Raw genomic sequence first — 26,775 nt, 5'->3', positions numbered from 1 at the left:
CACTGATTTGCACTCTTCAAAATGTCAAGGTCACGACAAAGACACACTGGAGATTGTTCCAGATTGAAGGAGATTAAAGAGACTTGATAGCTGAAGGCAGTGCATCATCTGGGATTTTCTTTTGATATAAAGGAAATTACTGGGAAAATCAGCTATTTGAATAAGGTAGATTAGATAATACCTTACATCAATGCTAATTGTATGATTTTAATGATTGACTGTGGTTGTATAAGAGAACGTCCCTACTTTAGGAGACACACAATGAAGTATTTAAGGGAAAAGGAGCATCATGTCTGCAGCTTACTCTTCAAAACACAGTTTAGAAAAAAACTAATAAAATGCATATATGTGTGTATACATACATTATACACAAAACATAACCCAGGAGGTGTATGTTCGTGGTTTTGCCACTGGATGGGGAGGTAGGCACATGGAATGGGGAGGTATAAAACCAATGTGGTATAATATAAAAATCTAGAGAATCTAACTATAGGGTACATGGGAATTCTTTGTACTATTCTTACAAGGTCTCTATAAATCTGAAACTATGTCAAAACAAAGAGCAAATAAAAAATATTTTTAAATAAAAATGTATAAGATTAAATTTTTTACTACATACATTCCTACGTGACCTTTAGCTGTATTTCATAAGAAGACTATATTAAAAGGTCAAGACTCTACTAGGGTATTTTATCCTAAAATTATGTATGAAAGAGCACTATTTCAAGAAGGAAATATCTAACAATAAGAAGTTAAAAAAAAAAACAAAAAACACAGAGATCATTACACTCACAGCCTGATATCTGGAAAAAGGCTTTAGAATAGAGACAAGTTCCTTACAGGTTAGCAATAAATATATTTTAAAATATAAAGCTTAACTTATTTTAGAAAAAGTAAAACATTATTATCAAAGGAAAGAATTATCCCCCCAAAATATCAATACCTTTTAAAAGAGCAAGATTTCTCCCCACCCCCTACTGTGCTAAACACAGAAGAAGTTTGGGGATAGGAAACTGATGGGAAAGGAAGTAACAATACCCATCATTGATAGAAGTCCCAGCACAAAAAAATGCCCTAAACTGGGTTTTAGGCCTGGGTTCACTGGGATTGCTTTAACAAATGTTTTTTAAGGAGCATGTAAGAGTTCTTCAACATCTTTTACACCAGGCAGTGGATCCCTCCTTCTAAGGATGAGATTCACTCTACCCTGTAGATGAATTTATCTGGAACAAAGTAGTCAAGTAATGGCCCTAGACAGTCTGCAAAATCCAGTGGCAAAACCACGAACATACACCTCCTGGGTTATGTTTTATGTATTTAATATTAATAATTTAGTCAGGGCGCCTAGGTGGCTCAGTTGGTTAAGCGACTGCCTTCAGCTCAGGTCATGATGCCGAAGTCCTGGGATCGAGTCCCGCATTGGGCTCCTGGCTCTGGGTGGGGGGAGCCTGCTTCTCCCTCTGACCCTCTCCCTTCTCATGCTGTCTCTCTCTCTCTCTCTATCTCAAATAAATAAAATCTTTAAAAAAATAATAATAATTTAGTCATAAACTTAATAACATCACCTTTACAAATGTCCCTACTTTTCAAGTTAATGTCTAAGAGAATGGGTTGGTCTCCTCACCCTCTTCGATACAAGTTCTCCAGTCTACAATAAGAGGAACCCATCATAAAACATGAATAGTAAGGCCACATTACCAATCTTACTTATTTTTTCAATTTCAGTAAAATTTCAAACCACAGTGCTTCATTTCCCAATCTAAGCATTTTATTAACGTATATGTTTGCATTTAATTTTATCAGTACAAAAACTCCTCAGTAGAGAACAAAGCAAATTTAAAAGCTAATCAAGTGGTGACTTGTTTTAGCCCTACCCAAGTACCTCTAAAAAACCATGTGAATTGTCATGAATTGTCTAAATGTCAGGACACAGGTTTAAATTTTTAATAGTCCCATCTAAAAAATAGGAAACCATTTTTTTTTTTCTAATTTGACTTCATTTTCCTTGCTCAGTGAAAACTCTACTCACATTCAGTTTGAAGTTTATGGCTTCAGCTCTGTGAGTTATATAAGCCCAAAAAGGTCAGTTCACTTATTTTAAAGAAGAAAGGTATTTTTTACCCTCATATGACTCAAATATGGCTAAAGTGACCCAGCTGAAGCTTTAAAAAGACTCACCTACCAGTAGTTTGGAAAGTTTTAACTCAAGACAATGGAATCCATAACTTAACATGATACTTTTCAGTAGCACATTCTTTTTTTCTTTTTTTTTTAAGATTTTATTTATTAATTTGAGAGAAGGGAGAAAGAGAGTGTAAGTTGGGGGGGTGGACAGAGGGAGAGAATCTCAAGCAGACTCCCTGCTGAGCACAGAGCCTGATGCAGAGCTCGGTCTCATGACCCTGAGATCATGACCTCAGCTGAAACCAACAGTCGGACAATGAACTGACTGAGCCACCCAGGCGCCCCCGCTTTTTATGATTTATTTAGTAGCATGTTCTTAAATTACCTTGATTACATGTTGTATAGCAACATATGCAACCATTATTAAACTCACCAAGTCTTAAACTGACAAGGGTTAAGAATTTAACACAATTACTGTTTGATTTGGCAATACCCTTTCTAGACTTTAAAAAAGAGGCTATTAATGTATTAATAAATTAATTTTTAAAGTAAAGCTGCTCAGTTAAACAAATAGGACCACTAGTCATAAAGTAACTATATTTGTTTCCCTCTGTCCTTTAAATCAGCCCTGTCTGGAGCTAGTTTTTCCTACCTCCTTTGATGAAAAGTAGTGCAGCTCCCATAGCTTTTCTGGATACTCAAGCCACAGAAGTTCCTCTGGTGACTCCAGTCCCCCAAACAGTCTCAGTTCATTAATAAACTATTCAATCAAAAAAAATAAATAAATAAATAAAATAAACTATTCAATCCCTGATACCTGTCAAATTCTCCAGCTATGCCTAATGTTAAATTTTCTTCCCTTCTGCAGCTAAGCCTGATTCAGGCCGGACATCAACAATGGTGAAGGTGAGCAGGGGTGACCTCATCATTTACTCAACCAGCACTATGGTCCCCTCCCGACCGTACTCAACTCAGCTCCAGCCAAGGCTTCAGCAAGGAGGGGAGTGGGAGAGGAGGTGGGTCGGAGCAGCAATATAGTGTGAAACTGTCTTCCAGAAGACTTTCACGACTGACTCTCTCTCTCATGGGCTCTTCAGTGCGATCTTGGGCCAGAGAGGATCTCTTACCTGCCAATTCTCACATCTTGAAGAAAGGATCTTGGGCTTGGAGCTTATACCTCCTCACTCAGTCTCTGCTATCTGGCTGTATTCCTCTAGTATCTTTTTGCCAAGGTCTCCTTATCCCTCCAGCTGGACCTTTGGGTTGGGATCTCGGACAATCCCACACCAGTTCTCACTCTCTAGTGGCCCACACTGGTTCCAGAGAAACCATCAGGCATTTGTCGCTCCACAAACCCTAAGTGTGAGGGCTGACCCCTACCCAGTAACCAATATTCCCCATTCTGTCAAAGCAAGCAACCACTGTCAGCCCCATTGAAGTATCTTTCCCTAGGCATAAGATGAACATAAGCACCCCTTCCTCCTCTCCCTTTGGAATTGTAGAATATTCCCTAAACTTGCCCCAAAGTTCCTCCCCCTTTCCCCCAACTCTCCTATTACTCTCTCCAACAGCTCTTACAGACTAGAACAGCTAAGGGTTACAAAACCATTTCCCACACAACCCCTCCACAATTCCCAGGTTGGTAGTCTGGAACTCGGGAGTAGTTGGCACCTACTGTCCTGTGACCTGAGCCAGAACTGATCACATTTTTAACATCCTGTTCTTAATACTTTTGCAATATCTGTTGCGATAATTACAATTACATTGGAACGTAACAAAGCCAGGATCGGAAAATGTGGTAGTAAGCATTCAGCTTATACTGTTTTAATGCAATATTTTTAGATGCAATATTGCGTGTACCAGTAAATCTAGAAGGAGGGAAAAATACATATTACATTTTTATACCAATATTAACATGCCTGAGAGTTCCTATCACAACACAAAATTCTAGTGGAACTATTAAAAGTGGTGTATCCACATGGACAACTTCTATCTACAGTTACCTCGTAACTGATGAAAATACTGCATGTGCACACACGTATTTGTTTTTCATTATTATTCACATTCTTCCACGGAGCTCTACAGGACCACTTCAGAAGGATTCGCAGACCCCAACATGGTACTGAGTAAAGAATTTCCTCACCACCAGAGATTTGGGGAACATGCAACAACCACTCTAGCCATTATGTGTTTTCATACACTTTTCCAATTTGTCTAGAAGTAGCCAAATGAGGTCTACAAGTAACTGCAAATAAAGTTGACCCCACAATTAATTATAATAACATTGCACAATTTGGTTCTCTATAAAATAAGCTAATATAAAGCTGTTTGTTCCCTTCCATAGGTAACTTTATATTTGTTTTTTTTTTTAAAGATTTTATTTATTTATTTGAGAGAGAGAGAGTGAGAGAGCACAAGAGGGGGGAGCGGGAGAGGGAGAAGCAGACTCCCTGCTGAGCAGGGAGCCCAATGCGGGACTCGATCCCGGGACTCCAGGATCATGACCTGAGCCGAAGGCAGTCGCTTAACCAACTGAGCCACCCAGGCGCCCGATAACTTTATATTTGTAATATTTCATTTCCTTCACTTCTGTTTTAAAGGAAAGAGAAAACATATGATAAGGGAAGAACCTATTCTATCCAAATTACGGCATGGCAATATTTATCCTGTCATTTCTCTCCATGTAACAAAGCAAACTACAGGATTCTGATACTTTTGGAACAAAACAGACTGTAGGAATAATTTATTCCAAACTACCTGTGTAAGTTTCTTGCAGCTGCTGTAACAAATGACCACACACTCCAGAGGCTTAAAACAAATGAAATTCTTTCTTTCACAGTTCTGGAGGCTGTCCAACTGAAATGGCTATCACTGAGCCAAAATCTCAGTGCTGGCAGGTCTGAGCTCCCTCCAGAGGCTCCAGGGCAAGTCCATACTTTTTGCAGCTTCTGGAGACTGCCAGCTCTCTTTAGCTCCTGGTTGCATCACTGAAGTCTCTCTCAGCGGTCACAGTGCCTCTTCCTCCTCTGTGTGAAAACCCGCTCTGCCTCCCTCTCATAAGGACACTCGTGATCACATTTAGCATCATCCAGGATAACCTCCCTTCTCAAAATCCTTAATCTAATCACATCAAGACCTTTTTCCACTTAAGGTAACATTTATAGGTTCCTAGAGATTAGGACTTGATCTCTCTGCGGGCCATTAGTCAGCCAACTACACTGCCTATTTTAGAAACAAGGAAACCAAGACCAAGAGAAGAGATGCTGTCCCCAAATCACGCACCTAGTTAGAAGTAAAATCAACACAGGAACATAAATTTCTTGATCCCCAGGTGAGTGCAGCCCCCTTCATTACAATGGTTCTGTAATTTTTTTTATGTATTTGTAAAATTACAAACTACGTGTGTGCACATGTATTTTTTTTTCAAAATTGGCATCATAATGTGTATATTTTTTGGCATAAATTTCTTTCCATATCGATTATTATTCTCTCCCTTCATTTTTAATCACTATGTACGATTTTGTTGCAGTAGGTCAGCAAAATACATATCTCACTATTCTCAAATTCCGGGAAATTTAGATTGTTTCAAGTTTGTTTGTCTTGCCCACGAACATCTCTGTACTGCGATGAATATACTTGTACGTATTTGCATCTTGTATGTATTTCTGATTGATTTCTAATGACAAAATCTTAGAAACACAATTGTAGGGGCACCTGGGTGGCTCAGTCGGTTAAGTGTCTTACTTTGGTGCAGGTCATGATCCCAGGGTCGTGGGATCGAGCCCCACATCGGGCTCCAGGCTCAGTGGGGAGTCTACTTATCTCTCTCCCTCTGCCCCTTCCCCCCATTCCAGCGTGCTCTCACCCTCTCTAATAAATAAATAAAATCTTTAAAAAATGAAATACAATTGTACATGACAGAGTATGCATATTTTTGAGGTCGTAAAACAAACTGCCCCTCAGAAAGAACAAACGTCAGAAGTGTTTATGACCCAATGTTCTTATCAGCAACAAAAATTGGCATTCTTCTTAAATTTTATCTGGAAAATTAAAAATGGTATAGTACTGCTGTTCTAATTTGAGGCTGATGACTCTTTATCCATTCGTGTTTATTACCTGATGTATTGCCTACTCTCTCTCTTTCTTTTCTTTTTTTTTTTTTTTTTGGCCTACTTTTCTAGTGGGATTTATCTTTTTGATATTGATTTTCTGAGCCTGAGCACAAGGTTCAGGACTTTCCACTTCAGCTTCAAACAAAACAGCTCAAATTTTTCCTGTTTCTTTATTGGGCTTCCACAAAATGTTCCCTTTTTTTTCTAAAGGGTTCCTCTCAGAAACAAAACCCTAATCAAAGGCAGTCCACTTCTTTACAAAAGCCACTCAATGACTTTCACTTTCCTATCACCCTCATTGTCTTGGTCTATAGTAGGAACTCCATGAATGTTGGTTGAATTAAGTCACTTGCCCAAGACACAACTGGTGAATGCTAGGTGGGGACTAGAACCTAGGTCCCCAGATTCCCAGCCCAGTGTCACTAAAGCCACTGTCACACTGCTTACATTTCCTATGGCCCTAAGTTTTATAAATATTTGCTGAATAATTGTGCTAATCTCCTGCTCCATAGAAAAACAGATGCATACTTCAAAAAAAATATTTTCAGTCCCATCGTCATGGTTGGCCATGGTTGGTGACCTTGGCTTTCCTCAAGACTTAGGCTTGATTTGAGATGGGACAGACGGTCCCCCAGGCAGCAGAATTTGGAGAGAAGTGGTTATGGCAATACCCAAGAGGATCCAACTCCCAAAAGTCTTTTTATAGAGAATCCTCTTTATCGCGTACTCTTGTTCTTTCAGTACAAAATTTTGCACCTCCAGAAGTCCCTTTTTCTAATGCAAGTGCTCTTGGATAGGCCAGTTCCTTTGGTCCTTAAAAACCTTCAATATGAATCAGAACAATGCTTCAGATGACTATGCCTAGCCTGTATCTAGAGCTCTCGTTAAAAAGCTCCTTCTGATTCAGTTGTTCTGGAGTGAGGCCTGGGTTTCTGCAGTTCAAACAAGCTCCCCCATGCCATGGTGCTACTGAGCTGAGTGGTCTCTCTGAAATGAGCAAACAAGTCTCCAGAGAAGATCTAGAAGGAAGAGAACAGAGGCATAAATCTGATGGCAATGAGGCTTCTGCATGAGCTCCACACTCAGAAAGGCCAGCCCTTGGGGGGTTCATACTGTAGGAGGTTCTAAAAACATTCTAGGAAGGGCCTGAATGTGCTCGTGAGGGGCAAAAACGTCAGGACACCAAAAACTCTGTTTTGCTGGAAGCTGCCTCATTTGAAAAAAATAATAATAATACAAAGTTGGGTTCATCAAAGGGAATGGATGAGTCTTACGATGAGCAATCTATATGCCTAGCACCCACCTGGGCATTGATGAGAGCCGAGTGCCCTGGATTGTTCAATAAGACCCACTTAGCAGGCTCCCTTGACTTTCAGGTTAACACCTCATGGGGGTGACTAAGCGGTAAGCACGCACCTAGGCCCGTGGTGGCAGCAGCATCATCTGATTGGAGGGGACCTTCATCAAGGCTGGGGGACCGGCACGTTGGCTAAGCGCGGTTTCAGTGAGACCTTCACAAAGCTCTGTAAGCAGTTTGCCTCAGAGCAGGCAATATTCAGCCTTCCTCCCTCTGTGGTGTTATGCAGGGGCTTAGAGCTTCATTAGCCCCAGCTTAATTTTTACCAGATCCCTGCTGAGCATATACAGAAGCAATGTTTTTAATTGGCTATTTTTTTATATTTTGTACTTTTCCTTCTTCCTTTTTTTTTTTTTTTAATTTACACAAATACTACTGCACCAGGGAGATGAGTCATTGGTGAAGTTTGAAGTGTTGTTGGTTAGGACATTTCTAAGGCATTATGGTAATAATGCTCTACTCTTAAAAAAAATAAAAATCAATGAACGTTATTTAAAAGAACATCCTTCTCTTTTTAAACCTCTCTGATTTAGAAATATATAGAGATTTATTAATGATGGGAAATATCTTTGTATAACAAAGTAAAGAAAAACTAGCTCTAAAATACTTTCCCCAACTACTGCATATGTAAAATTATATCAGTAATTTGCCAAATTAAGTCTAAATTTAATTTCTAGAAATGACAGTTAGGTATGCTGTGCTTATCTTGAAAACATCTTTTCTCTTATTGAAAAAAAAAAAAACAAACCTGGATTATTTTCATTATTACTTGTCAGTCACAAGCTTGAGACAAACCCAAGCTAACCTCGTCTTTAACTTTTCAAGTTTGTTAGCACCAGTTTGCATTTCCAGAACCTGCTTTGAAGACGTGGTATCTGGTAATGGAGGTGTTTCAATTAGTCAGCACTCAGCCCTCCTCTTCTCAGAAAAACAAAATTTCTTGCAGGCAGATCAGGCCATTCTACAGGGGTTTTTTTCTAGCTCTGATCTGCACTTCCCATGTTGAGAAGTTTTCCTACTCCTTTTCTACCACTGAAAAGTTAATGTTATTTTAAAATGTCCCCTGTCACAGCCCATATTCTCCCGAGGAGCATATTCCTTTCCATAGAATGGGCATTTTTGCAACTTAATATCTTACATTTGATTACCATTGGTGCATATTTAAGTGCTGTCTTGCTCATCTTGTTTATTACATATATGTATTAAAAACTAATAAAAGCAAAATAATACAAAAAATGAGCATTTCATTTTGGCATCCTCTCTGCTACAAAACCCTGCAGATGTTTGGCTGCCTGTGATATATTTTGGAGAATGGAATTTGCAACTGTTATAATTAAGCAATACCATTAAGTCACCCGAGAGTAAATTAGAAGCTAAACTGGTGCTGTGTGCTCAGGAACCCAAGATTATGGGCTGAGATCTCTATTCAGCGGATGAAGTCAGCTCCCTTTAAACTGATTCTGAAATAAAAGGTGTTATTTCTATTCCCCACCCCCAAAATACATAAGTGTATTAAACATGTCCCTAATATCGATTTGGCGTGCCAGTTATAATCTTAAATTGTAGGGGGGAAATGTTTTAGTAAATAGAGCTATTTCTATTTTGCTTCTACTGTTTCAGTTGTAATGGGCAAGAGAAATATGTAGGTCTGGATTATTTCCAGGGATTTGGCTGAGATCCACGGACTCAGTAGTGGTTTAAAAAAAAAAAAATAGGAAAGAAAGAAAGAGAAATCAAGAGAAAGGGGAAGAAAGGAGTCCTAGTACATCCTGTTGCAGTTAGAAATGATAAAGGTAATGTCACTTCTCGGGTTTTCCCTACATAATAGCATCTGGAGAGAGACGATCAAATCCCAAAAACCGAAAACAGAAATTGTCAGTAATGTGAATAGGACACTGATACAACAGTTGTCACCAAAGGCAGCTTACGCAACCTAAAATCCAATTTATTTAGAATATTAACAATTACAAACATGTTAACTAATTACCTACTAAAATTAAACATACAATCTCAAACATACCACCACACTAAAAAGTCCTCTTTGACAACAATTTCAGTTGCCCAAACTATGACATAACGGTCTGGGCCCTTGTTATTAACTCCTCCCAGTGTGGTGTTTAGAAGTAGCCCCTCTCTCCTCAAGGTACGGTCTTTGAAAGAGTATTATGAGCACGGTCTGGGAGTTTGCCAGAAATGCAGAATCTTAGGCCCACCCAAGGCCCTACTGTATCAGCATCTATGCTTTACCAAGATGCCCAGCTGATTCAATCACATATTTAAGTTTGAGGACCACTAATCCAAGACCCCTTGGGTTCCTGTTTTTAGGCACCCAGGCAGCCCAATTCACAAAGCCTCGTAGTCCCAGGACAATTTGCATCCTTTCTCTATCTTCCCACTGGTGAATCACTGCTGTGATTCACAAACTGGCTCTCGCAGTTTGGCTGATCTCCCAAAAACCACACTCTGTTGTGGCAGCTTCCAGGAATTCTCCACAGATACCACTGGTCTTGAGGACTGAATCCCCGCTCTTCTTTCCAGAAGAGCTGCTTTCACTGAGCTCCTCACAGAAACAATGACAAGATACTGATGCTATACATGTTCAGTTTAGTCCTTAGACGGATCTTTCTGCACCTGAAATGCTGTCAGGATGGATCCCTTTTCTCCCCATCCCTGACATATGTCTTCCCGTGATCTCACAACCTGCTGCAACTTGGCAGCCCAAGTTGATGAAGTTTTCTGTTCTCCCACTTTTTCTTCTCGATACTACTCTGCTTTTCTTCTTCATCTGTCTGGATTGAACTGGTTTTCATCTGATATTCTTTATGCAAAAGAGAAACTCTTTTAGAGTGACATTTGTCCTTTATATATCTGGCCCATCGGGAGTGTGTCCTCCAGAATGATTGCACAGGCCTTCTTCCGTGGCCTTCTTAGGCTCCCACTCTTTGACCCTATCCCATCAATGGGACAGAACACTGTTTCCTGTTCTCTATGATTTTGGTGGAAGACTGCAAAGGACATCAATACATGAGGGCATAGACCCTCTAGTGATCTTTAAGAAAAAGAAAAAACACAAATACAAACCTAGCTACATGAGGTCCATAGCATCAAATTTACTCAGATACGAAATGATTTAATTATAGCAAAGTTCAGTCAATCACCATGGTGACTCATATATCAACCAAAAGGCCAAGGCAACCTCTGTAGATTCTTCTCCTCCCCAAAATATACTCGCTTGTCAGCTGCCTCCATGATTATGTTCAATCTAAGACATGCTACATAAGGTTTGCTTTTATTTCTACTTGGCAATTTCAGTATTGCTACGACTTCCACGATCTCTAGATCATGAATCACTTGAGCAAATAATGAGCCAATAAGCTCAAATCCGAGGGAAATTTCTGCAAAGCTGTCTTTTAACTCTATTTTCACACCGAGTGAAGTGTTTCTTGTCATAGAATAATAATCTGAAAAACAAATTCTGGCGAGATCCACTACTTGGTTTCAAATAGCATATTATTTTAGTATGTTAGAATAAACATTCCTTTATTCAATCCGTATCTTTCAGCACCGACTATATGCAAGGAACAAAAGAACAAAGGAACAACTCTTACAGCTAAATGATCTTTTTTCTTATTTCTTCTCAAATCTAACACAAGGGCCTCCCGGCTAATTGAAAAGTCTCCATGGCTCTCCCTATTCCTAAACTCTTCCATCAGCCCAGGGAGCACCATAAATTCAGAAGAGGCCTTGAATGCTTTTCAGCTCCCCATGGAGGCACTCTCCCAAGCACCTAGAAGAGGGAGCAATTGATGGCAAATCAAACATAATTTTAGTTAATATGTTTCTTAGTCATCTCAGTTTAATTTTTGTCCTCCCCCCACATGGACCATTTTTCACACGACTTCCAATGGTAACAATTTCCCAGCCTCTTGAAACTCTATGTGCTTAACACTGTGGGACCTAATCAGGTTTTCTGAACAGCTCCACGCTGTGCTCTCAGCACTCTGGGACAGTGCAAGACAACTCTAAAATAAACTAGGGGGAAATAGGTTTTTCCTTCCCGATTCCCAAGCAGCTAGTTGGTTCTCAACAAGTTTGCTTCTGATCTAGCAGTCGGTCATAAAACCTTTGGATCCTATTGAGAATCACTGCCCCCGCTATGCGTCCCAAGGCGCTGGAAGACTTCTGGTACCAGCCGAGGACATGCGCCAGACAAAGGAGAGGCCACTCAAGAGAACAAGTCTCCATGCTGAACGCTGGATTTGTAAGTCACTGGCCGAGGAGAGAGATGGACGTGAGCAAATAAAATCTCATTGGGATGAAAGCTCTCCCAGTTTCAGCTACCTGCTCCAATTTGGACTGTTTTCCAGTTGCGATGTTCTTTAACTTGGAAGAACCCTTTATTCTATTTGTCTAAAATGTTCCCTGGTAAATTCCTCTCTTTTTCAGGTGGTAAGTTTTTGTTTTTGTTTCCAGAGCCTTTCTTTCTTAAGTTTCTCTGGAGCTTCACATAACCTCTTTTAGGAGATACCATAAGGAAAAAAACCACTACAGAATTACAAAGTTCAGACAAATGCTGTCCGATTCTCAAACCGCAAACAACAAGATTCAGCTATCACTACCTAGAAAAACAAACCCCATTAATAATAATATGATGCTTCTGATACATTCCCTATTTTCTACTTTGTAAATGAGTCTGCTGTTTTCATCAGTCACCCGTCAGGGTTGGCGAGAAGAGCGCTGGAGCCCCAGGTAATATTTTTGGCAACCCCTCCCCAAAACAACAAAGCCAGTCCCCCACTGATCGCTCTTCTCCATTCCTCAGGTCGTCCCCATCTCTCTAATTGGTATTCATCCAACACAGAAGAGTAGCTATCAGTACTTGATGATTAACAGCCTTGTGAGACCTTGTGCTAGCAGCCAGAGTTGGCTCTTGTATCCACCATTTAAAAGGGACGCTCGAATGTGAGATTCTTGTTTCAAAGAGGTACAGATGGATGGCCTTGTGTTTCCACTATCAGAATTTGTCTTAGAAGCAAGAGGTGTGCAGTGGAGGATGGCCACCGAAATCCCTCTCCAACACTGCGATCCCTCCCAACGTTGCTATATACGAGGGCACTTTTCAAGCTTGATCTTGATTCTACATTGCCCAAACATAAATAAATCACTTGACTGTTTAGCGTTGATACCCTTTGTGTTTCATTCACTTTTGATCTTCATTCACTTTTCCCCACATTGATCTTTGTGCTGCCCAGCCCCTCTGACCCCCAGCAACCAAAAACAAATTCAGGACCCTGGACTCCCTACATTGCACCAACTTCACAGAGTCACAGGAAATTGGATATTCATCTATATTTATAGACTTACTAGGGAGTAACCCAGAGTTACATGCAGAGTTCAACTTCTATTCTGAATGATCCTAAAGATCTCTAGTTGCAAAGAATTTCGCATGTCAAGATTATGATCCCACCATATGGGGCTCTTTGCTTTGCTGTGGAATTGGCCGCGGGATTTCAGAAACATGTTTGGGGTCTCTTGGAACTACCAAGTCTGTTTGGACTGCACCAGATTTTATAAGCCATGGAGCAAATGTAAATACTTCTGGATGCTGGTACACATTTTATAAATAATTCTGGCAGTGTTTTAATTCTCCAGGACTTCAGGGGTTTGTTATATTCCATTTTTCATTATTTGTTCATTTCCATGTGGTCTTATTTCTGCACACACGATTTCTTGAAAAATGGAATTAGGTCCAGATTTAGCAAATACAAAAGGATGATTTGTAACATTTCTCTCATAAACTGGATCCAAGCAAAGGCAAAATGAACTCATTTATACTTAGTGAAACATAATTGTCAATTTACACATAAAAGTTGAAGGGGAAATTGATATTTTAAATTTCGCCAGTCTCTACAGTTGCTATCCTAACCTCTCAGGGTGACCAGGTCTTTCTCTCTTGGTCAGTTTTATGCCCATGATCCCAAAGGGCCTGTATGCTTGACTAGGGGAAGCACTGACTAAGTGGCCCCAGTGACCAGCTCTGCTCAGTAGAACTATTTCTCTTTCATACTCACTGCCCTGCATTGGTTCCGCAGAAAGACTCAAGGAGAAAAGAAATGGCTAACATTAAGGAAAAAGTCCTGAGCTGTTCATACAAGGACGCTGCCCTGCCTGAAGTAGTATTCAAGCAGGCAGCGCCGTGACCCCACTCCCTCACCTCTTTGAGCTCACTCAGCTGCCACCTTCTTAGGGAGGACTTCCCTGGCTGCCCATTTAAAACTGCAACCCCTGCACCCCCAGGCCCCCATCCTCCCTCTCTGCTTGCTCGTTCTCCAGAGCCACTGTGTGCACGCACATACAGACACACACAGACACACACAGACACACACCCACCAGGATGCAGGCGCCATGAGGAAAGAGATTTCATTCTGGTCTTTTTTGTCTCCTCCTGTGTCCCTAGTTCCGAGAATAGAGCGTAGCCCAAGAGAGACACTCAGTAAAGGTTTGCTGAATCACCGAATGAATGCAAATCCATAAACAACACGCATGTAAACACATTCCCAACCACCTTACCAGTGTATAGTCCACGCTCCCATATTCATGCCTGCCCTCGACTTTGCCTTATTGGGACAGAGCCTATGCGTGCTAGTCCCTTTAACCTGCTTTCATCTCTAGAAAGGTTGGAAGTAGGAGAAAAGGCATTTCCTCAACTCTACACTTTACTGCAAGTAACCAGTCAAGCTTCTAAATGATGAGTCCATGCCTTTATGTCTCCAACAGGCTCGCTCTTCAACTCCTGCAGTCTCAATTCGGACCCCACTCAGCCACACAAGAGTGCTGAAATTCTTCTTGCTCAATCACTAAATCCAAGTGGACAAGTTCTCATGTCCCTCTCTCCTTCCCCTTCCTCCCTTCTTTCTTCCCACCCTTCCTTCCTCCCTCCTTCCTGCACTTCTTTCCTTCCTTTCCCTCTCTTCTCTCCCTGCCAGCAAGCCACATTGCTGGGACTGACTGTCCCTTTCATTTGAGAGTTGCCTTAGCTGTCTCCATTCTCCGGCTGCTCTTCAGCAAGCTGCCGGGGCTTATCCATTAGATGCTGGAGTGTTCAGGGCCCAACCTACCATTTACAACTGGTAATTCCCCCTATACCTGTCTCCAGCTCAGGTCTTGCCTCCAAATTTCACACTGTGATTTCTACTCATTCACCTATGTCCACTCAGTGTTTCACAGCCCCTCAAACTCCACATGCCTGGAATCAACCTGCTCATTTCCATGTTCCCTCTCACCGAAAGGCATCACCAGCTGCCCAGTCGACTGAATTAAAAACCTTGGACTTTCCTCTTACCCTCAAAATACTTCCACGTGACAGCAGTCAGGAAACCAGAGTAGGAAGCAGAAGCTTTGAGGCAAAGCAAACCTGGGCTCAAATCAGGACTCTCTGTGACCTTGGGCAAATGACTTAAACTCTCTGAGCCTTAACTTTCTTAAATGTAAAATGGAGACATCTGTCATCTAATAACAATGCTTATCTTTAAGAATTGTCAGAAGGGCTCATTTAGTCACTCTACAGAAAGAAATGTATCAGGTGCAGGGCGCCTGGGTGGCTCAGTCGGTTAAGCGTCTGCCTTCGGCTCAGGTCATGATCCCAAGGTCCTGGGATCAAGGCCCACATCAGGCTCCCTGCTCAGCGGGGAGCCTGCTTCTCCCCTGCCTCCTTCTCCCCTGCCTGCCTGCCGTTCCCCCTGCTTGTGCTTGCTCTCTGGCTCTCTCTGTGTCAAATAAATAAATACAGTCTTTAAAAAGAAAAAAGAAATGTATCCGGTGCTATGCTAGGCACTAGGTACGGTTCAACAGCAAACAAATTAAGTTGCCTACTCTCTGGACCACATGCTGTAGCAGAATATGAGCTAAGTATGTAAAACATCTTATACTGAATCGAACAGAGTCCGGAACACAGTAGGTGCTCAATAACTGGAAGCTCTTTTCATTATTATCCCAGTCACTAAGATCTGTTAAATTTACACTATTGATACCTATTAAATACATACCAACCTTCTTCCTCCCCTCCCTCAGTTCAGGCCCTTATCATTCCATGCCTGACTGATTTGTTGGAATTTCTCTCCTTCTGCCATAGACCGGATGTCTGTGCCCTCCCCGCCCCTTCCCAGCCCAGAATTCCTATGTTGAAATGATGAGGGTGGAGCCCTCATGAATGGCATTAGTGTCCTTATAAAAGAGACCCCAGGGAGCTCCCTCACCCCTTCTACCATATAAGGACACAGCAAGAAGACAGCCATCTCTGATCCAGGAAGCAGGCTCTCACCAGATATAAAATCTTCTGGCACCTTGGTTTTGGACTTCCCAATCCCCAGAGCTATGAGAAATAAATTTCGGTTGTTTATAAGACATCTAATCTATGATATTCCATTATAGAAGCCTGAACTGAGACATCATCTAAAAGGTTTCCCTACTACCATTCATTCAGCATTCATGCAACAAATACTTAAGCTCCTACTCTGTGCTAACTAGCTAAGTAGTATTCTAGAATCTGACAATATAACAGTAAAAAAAAAAAAAAAAAAATAGACCCACCTGCTCCCAAAAATCCCTCCCTTATGGAAGTTACATGCTAGTGGGTCTTACCTCACTTTGGTTCATTCTCCGTAACAATGTCGGAAGGCTGTTCCCAGCTCTACAGTCATTCTTCAGGCTGGAGGTGAAATGCCACATGCCCGGGAGAGCTTTTCCTCACCTTACAGACTGGGTTGGGTACCCAGGTCATATGTCTTCACAGTGTCCTGCCTCTCTTCATTATGGTCCTCATTACTCTTGAAACTGCTTAAGGATGAAATTCAAACTCTTCACCGAGATATAATAGATGGCTTTTACTGCTGGTGGATCCGGCCCCTGTGCTCACACTTCCCCTGTGCCCCGTTCATCACCATAGCAGCTTACCAGAAATTCCCCCAGTGCCTGGCATGCTCTCAGTTCTCTGGGCCTTTGCTCATAAAAGGAGCTGGCATTGCTTGAGGCCTGGCAGAGGTCAAACATGGTACCAGGTACTTTTAATATATGATCTCATTTAGCCCTCAAAACAACCTAACTAGTCAGAACTTTTTCTAAAAAAAAGATTTTATTTATTTGAGAGAGAGAGAGTACAAGCAGGGGAAGATACAGAGGGGGAAGCAGGCTCCCCCTGAGCAGGGAGTCCCATGTGAGACTCGATTCCAGGACCCTGGGATCATGACCTGAGCTGAGGGCAGACGCTTAACTGACTGAGCCACCCAGGCATCCCAAGCGTCCAAGTCTTGATCTCAGCTCAGGTCTTGATCTCAGGGTTCAAGCCCCGCGTAGGGCTCCATGCTGGGCGTGGACTCTACTTTAAAAACAAAACAAAACAATGTAACTTATTCATCTGTAGACCCTAGTGCCTGGAGCTTCAAGTGCTCAGTAAGTTTGTTGGATAAAATTGAGCTAACATGGTGCTTTAATGTCACAAAACCATATGAGACAGATTACCTGCTCCATTCTGCACAGGTAAAAACATGAGTGTCAGAGGAATGATGTGCATCTCCCCTGTTCATAGTGTCCTGAGTGAGCCAGAGTAGGAACTAGGTCACCATGGGCTGGTGCCAGGGCTGGATAATTTGGTTAAAAGAGGCTAAGAGTGAAGTGAGTTTGAATCCACGTTTTAAAGAATGCTGGGAGTCAAGAGAGGAGTAAGAAAAATAGGATGTTTGGAAGTTTGTGGACATAAACCAAGCAAGGAGGAGTCTAGATAATTCCCACAAAAGAGCTGTTCGCATATCCAAGATTTACATTTACCGGCTGTTGGGTGGAACTGGTCTGAAAATGTTGAGGCTAGGACTCCAAGCTGAGGTCCTCTCCCACTAAGTCAAATGCTGTTAACATTGGTTTTTATGGTATAAAGCTCTTAGTCTCCTTAATCCATTTTGTGGGTTGTAGATGTCATTCCCATCTAACATTTAATAACCTCCCTTGTGTAACTCAAATGTGGAAGGTGATTAGGAATCAGGAATATGTACTGAAATAATTTACCTCCACTTTTATGTTAATAGGAAAAGGGCAGGGGAAGAAGAAAAGAATTAGGGGGTCTATGGCACCTTGTGTCAGGGCCATCCGCTGCTGCCTAGTCTCGCCAGGGACAGAGGCTCGTCGTTCTGAAAGAGCAGCTAAAAACCTAGCTGCTCAGGTCAGGGGCAATGTGCCTTCCAAGAAGGCACTGATGCAACGGGCAAGAAAACTGCCTTCCAGAAAGGGGAAGCTCTGGAGCGAAATGACCCTGTGGCTCCTGAGAGAAGGTAAAAATGATTCACGAGAGGGGAAACAGGAGTAAATATGACACAATGACAATATTTGAGTCTACTAATAATATGACTTGGAGGACTTTTTTATGATTCTTGTTTTGGGAGAACTATTTTAAAATCCTTCACTGGCCAAGGCAGACCTGGGACTGTTAGCTGGACCGATTAATTCTACATCTGTTCTAACGCAAATAGCCAACAGGCATATTATTTCCACATTCCTAAAGGTTGGTGAATAGCAGTGGAATTAATTCTTGAGTACATATGAAAACATGCTCTCCTCCTATTTATATCCCATCATGTTTTTCTTCTTAGAGATGACACACAAGCAGAGCTTCCATTCACAGTCCCTGATTCCTTACTAAGGCAACCGATCCTTTCAAAAATTGGAACCAAAAGGTTTTGGAGTTTCTATTATATGAATGCTACAAAAACTGTGAAATTCACTAAAACTGTGATCCTGGATTTGATTCAGATAAGCTCCTAATAATAACTATAACAAAGTATTTGTTAATGTTTGGTTTTCCTCATGGGGTTTACTTCTGAGAGTAGGTTCTCCATCCAAGTCTAACCCAACTGGGGGAAGGGGGTATATATATCTGTTAAGTATTACATTTCACTAGTTACTGTAGCATAGAATTGAACACTATTCAAGTAGCAAGCATAAAAAAATATCACTGGAATCCTAGGCCTTCAGAGAATATAAAAATGAATTAATAATAGTCCTTGCCCCCTGGAAGTTTACAATCTAACAAGAGGATAAGACAGTAGGCTTACATAAGAGAGCTTCAAAGAAAATACAATGTGGATTCAAAAGAAAAGGATGGGTTGAGTGAGAGACAGGGACTGCTGCATTTGATGTTCCTGAAACATGTTAGCAAGAATATACCAAGGCAATGAAGAGGAATAGAAAGCTGCAGAGCGGTAGACATCTAAGAGGACAGGAAAGCGTGGAATACTCCCACCCCATTGTCCTTGGTTCTGAACACTGATCTGTAAGAACTGCATGACTTCTCTTTTTCTGAAAAAAACAAATTGATTATTAAAACTGCACCACAGATTTTTTAAATTTTGTTCTGTTTTAATCATCACGGCTGTTGATCACCAATCAGTAAGCAAATTCTTGATGTTATCTGGGCATAACAATCAAAAGAATCTGAATAAATCAAGCTGATTTAATGGCTAATGTGAATACGCCAGATCTTCTATTCATGATTAATTTTGTTATTTGCCAGTTGACCCCAAAGTTGCAGTCTTTGGCAATGAATAGACAATGCGTAAGGAGACCTCAAAATTAGAACCTGCCCCTCAGTCCATGCAAACATGGTGTTATATAAGACCGCTGCCTCAACTTTTGCAACAGATGATCCAGCAACCACTCCCTTGAGAATCATGTGGAGTGAGTATTTATGAAGTTACACCACTCAATGTTCATCTTTCTTCTCCCACTGATACATCTTTTCTTTGGAAATGTGCAGAGAAAAAGCAAGCATAATATAATACACCTGATAATAATCCAGCAGAACTAACTGTAAGCAAGGAAAGGGGTTTCATGTGGCACAAGAGATAGAAGGGCTTTACACTTGAACTCAGACATGCTCAAGTGATAACCTGCTCTAACTCTCCATATTGCCCTGCCTGTAAAATGGGGCTAATTCAACTCACCTAGATAACTCACAGACATGATGGGAAGATTAATTATTCAGGGTTCACTGAGTGCTTTCAATATGAAAAGCACGATGTATGTCACAAACAGAGGGCTGTGACTTCAGGGGAGACAATAAACAGCAAGCACAGATGAACTTTTAAAAAACAAAGGCCCTATTCTTATGTAAATACTCAGTAATAAAAGCTATGGAAAGAAAGCCACAAGAAATATAAAATATAAACAGAATATTTTCCATGAGGAGTCAGCAGATTTTATCAAGTTAATAAATTATTACAATAGAGTATATAAAATCAAACTCCTGCAGAATCAAACCAGAGAATATAACACGTGGCTGCTGGGATTATCTGGTGGGAAAGATCTCATTGATTTTTGTAGAGCATTGGATCTGGGAGATTTTTAAATTAGGCAGGGATGATGACCCTGTTTGGGTGGGAAAAGCTTAGAGGTTCCCAAGGAAGAATACAGCCCAAGAAGAAATCTCCGGAGGTAGTTATTTTTAACTTTTCAGACCAGCTTGACATGAAGAGAATTCTGAAAACTGAATGCAAAAAGTAAACATTTTAAGAACTTTGTTATCATTTCTCATTGTTGTGACCCTAGCAAATAATTTAAAAGAACAGGCAAAGTTTATTTACAATTAAATAGGGATTTGAGGAAAATAAAATTGAGCTTGTTTTTTTATATTTACCAGTATATGAGGAAACAAAGTTGGGTGAATTTTCTCTTGGACTGTGACTCGACTAAGAAATCCTTGCACAAAATAAAGATCATAAGCATCAAATACAAGATGTATTAGAAGTAAGAGTGCCAGACTTAAAAATCAGTGGAAACATTATAGAAGCACTAAGAACATTTTTTACAATTATATGCCACTTAGCTATTGTCAAAACAATGCGGCATAACAACAATCATTAAAAACTAGCGACATGCAACAATAAGCATTCGTTCTAATGTTTCTTTGAATCATTTGGTGTGGTTCTGCTTCACACACAACACTGGATCTGCTCCTCATGTTTCTCATCCTCCTTGAACCAGTCAGCTAGCCAGGGCATGCTCACCTCATGCTTCTAGACTCTAGACCCACAATTAAAACTTCCTTCCGTAAGCCAATGCAAGGAATACTGACAAGCTCAAAGTCAAGGAGCAGGGAGGTACACTCCATCCATGTCGTGAGGATCCAGCAAGGATGTGAATGCAACGAAGGGTGAAGAGTGAGCCCAAGAATTTCAATCGCATTTTGTTCCAAAATTACGTAACAAAAAAACAAAAACAAAAAACACTAAACCTCTGGGAAAATGGTCCACGATAGAGATCAAGATGGACCTGAGATACAGAAACACAAGCTTTTAACAAAACCTTTGTTATAACAATGATGTTTTTAATTTCCTTTCCATCTATGCGTATATTTTCATAGTATGTACATACATATTATGCATATGAAAATCCTAATGGCTGACATTAGTCTATTCTTTTCTTACTGATAAAATGATCTAAGAAATTTTTCTTTTTAAAGAATTTTTAAATGGCCCTATAATATGGAGAGCTTAGCTCCTTTGAAAAGCATTCCCCACGCTGAAAGGTTTTGATTCATTGCTGCATATCACAAGTAAACTCTCAAAAGGCCTTCTACCAAGTGACCAACTCCAACCACAGAGGTGAATTCCATCTCCACGAATTTGGGTAGAGTTTCAAACTAATGAAGAGTGACGGCAGCAGCCCCAGGATTTCCATACCACCTTCATCATCTCAACAAAGTGTGTAACGGAACCTCAGGAAAGTTAACTACTAAACATACTTCGACCTCAACTACCCAGAGAATCTTTTCCATCTTCAATGTCAACCGCCCTGGTGTAAGTTTCTTTTTTATCATGATTATTAAAAATAACTTCTTAAACCATAACTAACCGACAGTGCGCCTGGCGGTCCCGCGGTTCTCTTATTTCAACAAGTGTTTGGACAGAATAGACCCAGGAATGCCCTTTCTACCAGCCTCCAAACACCTTCCAAACTTTTTTCCAGTCGCAACCTTCACAACCATCTCCTCTGCCACCCTCTGCCGCCGGGCCCAGCCAACACCCTACTTTGGGCCTAGCTCCTTATTACCGATCCACCATGAGCCCCCAGATCCGTCAGAATCATCCCACCGAGGTGCAGGCCGCGGGCAACCGCCTGCACAGCGTGCAGCTGCGCGCCTCCTACACCTCGCTCCCTCTGGGCTTCTACTTCGAGCCAGACGACGTGGCTCCGGAGGCCGTGGGCCATTCCGCCAGTTGGCTCAGAAGCTCGAGGGTGCCGAGCATCTCCTGAACGCAAAACCAGCAGGTCGGCCGCGCCCTCTTCCGAAGATGTAAGAGCTGTCCCAAGATGAGTGGGTAAAGTACTGGACGCCGTGCCAGCCGCCCTGGTTCTAGACAAGAACCTGAACCAGGCGCGTCTGGATCTGCACGCCCTGGGGGCTGCCGGCGCGCACCCCGCGCTCTGGGACTTCCTGGAGCAAGCCACCTCCCGGATGAGCAGGTGAAACTTAGCGAGGAGATGGGCGACCACCTGACCCACTTCCGCAGGCTGGCACGTTTAGGAGCCTCTGGAACCTGGCGGCCTTTGAGGGCCCTTCTGCCGTCCCCCTGGTGCCCAGGCTTGTGCCTGAGCCTCTCCCTGCAGCCACTAGGCAGCTTTTCAACCACCCTGGAAACAAAGCTTTTTTTTTTTTTTTTTTTTTTTTTTATTCATGAGAGTCAGAGAGAGAGAGAGAGAGGCAGAGGGAGAAGCAGGCTCCCCGCCTAGCAGGGAGCCCGATGCGGGACTCGATCCCAGGACCCCGGGATCATGACCTGAGCCGAAGGCAGACGCTTAACGACTGAGCCACCCAGGCGCCCCTGGAAACAAAGCTTTTTGCAGCAAAAACAAAAATATGTGGGTGTGGGTGTGTATACAAATATATATACATATATACCTATACATATATATTTATATTTTACATATGTGCAAAACTTTAACCAATCAGAAATACTGATAATGTTCTGTGTTGGTAAAGAATTAAACAGTATTGGGACGCCTGGGTGGCTCATTCGGTTAAGCGGCTGCCTCCGGCTCAGGTCATGATCCCAGAGTTCTGGGATCGAGCCCCATGTCCGGCTCCCCGGCTCAGCGGGAAGTCTGCTTCTCCCTCTCCCTCTGCTTGCTGCTCCTCCTGCTTGTGCTCTCTCTCTCTGTGTCTAATTAATTAACTAATTAATTTAAAAAGAATTAAGCAGTATTTACACTGTTTACTGGGGAGTAAATTCAGGCAAATTTTTGGAAGGCAGTCTGGCCATGTATATCAGAGAGTTAACTGATATGTGAGACTATCATACCCTTTGATCCAATAATCCCTCTTCTAGGAATTTATCTAAAGTAATTAAGTACAAAAAGAAGTGCACGTAAGGTGTTCATTGTTCTATTATTTATAATGATAAAAAAATAGAATCTATTTAGATTCTCATTAATGGAAAATTTGTTCAATACCATGGAATATTAGGTAGCTATGAAAAAAAGGAACACTGATCATGTAAAAACACCCAAGATATATTACTGACTTAAAAGTATTAGGTTAAAAACCAGAATACTGTGTATTACATATATATAAAATATATATTTATATTTATATATAATGGAAATACCATATGTGCTTATGTAAGAACAGCTATATACTAAACTGTTAACAATGATTATCTCTGGGAAGAAAGGGTTTTTTGGTAGAATGAGGGGATGGTTACTTTTGTTTTTCCTTCTTACCCTCCTACAATTTTTGATTTATAAAGAATATGTATTACTTTAATTTTTTCAACAAAAAATACCTTTTCAACTATTTTATGTCTTCAAAAATCCTTTTCAACTGTTTTCACTTTGTCCTTCATACCACCTATACACAATAAAACCCCACCAAAATCCCACATATGCAGAAACCAAAATATTGAGTAATATGCATTATTATAAAGTTAATGAAAGTTTGGGGGAGCCTATGGAGCTAGCTACCAGTAGTCCTGGGGCAGGTGCTGGATCCGAACGAACATGGTTTGGCTGAGGTATGGTTTGTCTATCAGTTGCGATGTCTACTCTGATTTAAATATCAATAGGGACAACTCTGGGCTCATAACTGGCTGAGATTTCAAAGGCAGTGCCAACAACCCAGTTATCTCCTTGTTAATTGGTACCCATTTCACAGCCGTGGAAGTAAGTCTAAGAGACTACTGAGATGTGGCAACACACTCTCTGCCTCCCTGCTTCCAAAGATGGGCTTACAATGCTACTCTCTTAGCCAGGTCTCGATCCAACCCACGGCCACCGTCTTACCCCCAGTATAAGAAACTTAGCCTGCCCCTATTTGAGAATGGGGCTGAGTGAGAACAAGAGCCAAAGCCAACCACTTCTATCTGATTTTACTTATTGTGGGTGCCTTGTTGCAGGCTTTACCATATATACTTTTAAATCATCAGTCTCTACCAGATTGCTTTCATGCATTTTTTTCCCGTGCTTTCTCTACACCATTCCCTTCCACATTCCCCCAGGGAGATTTTTTTCCCCCACTGGCCCTTCAAGAGGCAGTTCAAATGCAGTCCCGTTTATGTGAAGCCATAGAAATTCCTGTCCTCAACTCAGAAAATGCTTCACTCTCTTCTCTGATCTTACCCACTACTTTGTACTTCTGTCGATGCACTGTGAACACAGGCTTGCCCTGTAATTTGTTGTGTACATTTCTGCCTTCCCAAAAGGTAGTAGGAGCTTTCAAAAACTCTCTCATCATCATCCTCATGCTCTACTTACTCTTTTCTGCCTGCACTATACTTACCCAGCAAAATGTCAACACTGGGTTAAGCCAACCACCTGCCTTTTGCACCCCTACACCGAGACTGCTGAAGAATATAAGTAACAATGCGAAGTGCTGTCACTACTCCATGTCTCCAACAGTAACTGGACCCTGAGTACTGCCCAGGACAGCCCCTCCCCCATCGCTTACACATAGCAGTCCCTCAAAATCTTTCCACCCTACTCGAGCTGTCTGCGCCCACCAGATTCCTCCCCACCCTCAGCAGGTAATTTGGATTACTATTTTAGAGAGACCACTCACCAGGAACTGCCTCAAACTCTTCTCCACTTCCATCTCTCCCCCATTTATGCCTATGTATGTAGCCAGTGGATGCTACTGGTGCCCCACTCAGATCCCCTTTATAAAGTGGCAGGTGTTCTTGTCCCTCAGCCATTCCGTGGGCTGGTTGTTTAAAATTCTTAGCTACTGCCTTCCCTGGAGAATTGCCCTCAGCCAGACAGAACCCACATAGTCTGGAAGATTATGCCCCGTTCCTCTGACGAGCAGACCTCAACCAATGAATGATTGGCACAGGAGGAAAAGGCCAGTCTGGGCCTCAAGGTGAGTAACCTGGGTGCAGTTTATGATGCTGCCCCTCCCTCTGTGATCACAGATGATGTTAGTTTCCAGTCTAGATCACACTCTTGACTATCCTATCATCCGTCTCCCATTCCTTCTCCTGAGAGCACCCCCCCACCCACACTCACTTGAACGAGAATCCCTGTCCCAGGCTCTGCTCCTAGAGAACCCAACCTAGAACACATCCTGATCCCTATCTCCTTTCCTCCTGGCAGTGTGGGAAAGGTGACTCTCTCCTGTTCAAGGCCAATGTGCTCTGGTCCCTGCCCTCTCCTTCCTTCTCACAGACTGTTCTGTCATCAGCTCCCTCTCTTTCCTGGAGCTTCCAATTCTCCCCTCTTCATTGCCTCTTTCCCATACGAATATATTCAAGATCATTCTTTCTTACAACTAAACTAAACAAAAAACTCCACCAACTATCTCCCTCCCTCTTATTTTCTTTCCCGTCTTTATAGATGACACATATTGAAAAAGCAACCTATAGCTACTATTTTCACTTTTTTTCCTCCTAGGGTATGTAATTCCCTAAGATACAGAGTATCAAAAGAGGAAAAGACATTGGAAGGAAAATGAATTCTGTTTCTGATACGTTAAGTCTGAGATGCCTATCATATTAAATTTAAAATGTCTAATAGGCAATTGATATTGAGGGTTTCGAGAAGTGATCTGATGGTAAATATTTAACTGGCTCTCTGGCGGATGAGGGAATGCACACATATATCTATACATAAGTTGTACACATTTTACTGATATGGAGGATGTGTAGTTCCTAATTTACAAATAATAATAAAGCATATAATATTTAGTGTAAATTTCTTTTCACCAATCAATTCTCACAAAATGTTTTGTTGACTTTTGCAAACTCTTGTATCCATAGCCGACCTGGGATTGCAGCTGATGAATAAGGACACTTATGGCACAAATATGGTTATTTATGTTTACATTAGGAAGTGACAGAAAGTGAAACGCTGAAAACATGGGACAGAACTCTTGTGGTGCCAGGGTGGCTCCAGTCAGTTAAGCATCTGCCTTCGGCTCAGGTCATGATCTCAGTGCCCTGGGATCGAGTCCTGCATCGGGCTCCCTGCTCAGCGGGGAGTCTGCTTCTCCCTCTCCTGCTGCCCCTCCCCCTGGCTTGTGCTCTCTCTCTCAAATAAATAAAATTAAAAAAAAAAAAAAAAAAGAACTTCTCTTGTTCACTAGTGATATGAGCACTTTTTTTTTTTTTTTTTTTTTTGCTGAACTGGGTAATAGTTTTTGAATATTAGAAGAATATTTCTTCAATTTTTTGTGTTACTCACAATGTAACAGCTATAGACCAACACACTATTAAGCTTAATCTCCATGTACTCAGTCACTTTCTCAAGTCTAGACAATCAATAAAACAATAGACTAAGGCCTGATTTGCAGCATTTCCTGATTTTCATGGTGTCGACACTCCTACTGCGGCAGTTTTCCAGTGACCAGCATGACATCACTGAACGCAGAGTTGGAAGAGATGCACAGTTGCACACTGTTATATAGGATTTCCAAAATACAATAGATATGCAAAATCTCAAGAGCATTGATAATAAAAGAGTAGCAAGATGGTTAGAAAGTGAGTTTTAAGTAAAAATTACCTTTGTTTTTAATATACTTTTAATTGTAAATTTATATAATTTTAATAACGGCTGGCTTTGCAACCCACCGGCTCACACGATTCTGGAAAACTTAACAATTGGCTCTCGTGAGCCAGTACAAGCTGGCTACAACACACCACTAGTTTA

General features: G+C 41.5%; 1 pseudogene; it reads left to right on the top strand.

Moving 5' to 3' along the window:
• Positions 1-21,169: 21,169 nt before the first annotated feature.
• LOC118004749 lies at positions 21,170-25,914 on the top strand (annotated as a pseudogene).
• Positions 25,915-26,775: the final 861 nt, after the last annotated feature.

The sequence above is a fragment of the Mirounga leonina genome, unplaced genomic scaffold, assembly GCF_011800145.1.
Source record: "Mirounga leonina isolate KUSES-001 unplaced genomic scaffold, KU_Mleo_1.0 Mir_93, whole genome shotgun sequence".
Taxonomy (NCBI): domain Eukaryota; kingdom Metazoa; phylum Chordata; class Mammalia; order Carnivora; family Phocidae; genus Mirounga; species Mirounga leonina.
This window is presented reverse-complemented; position numbering and strand designations above follow the sequence as displayed.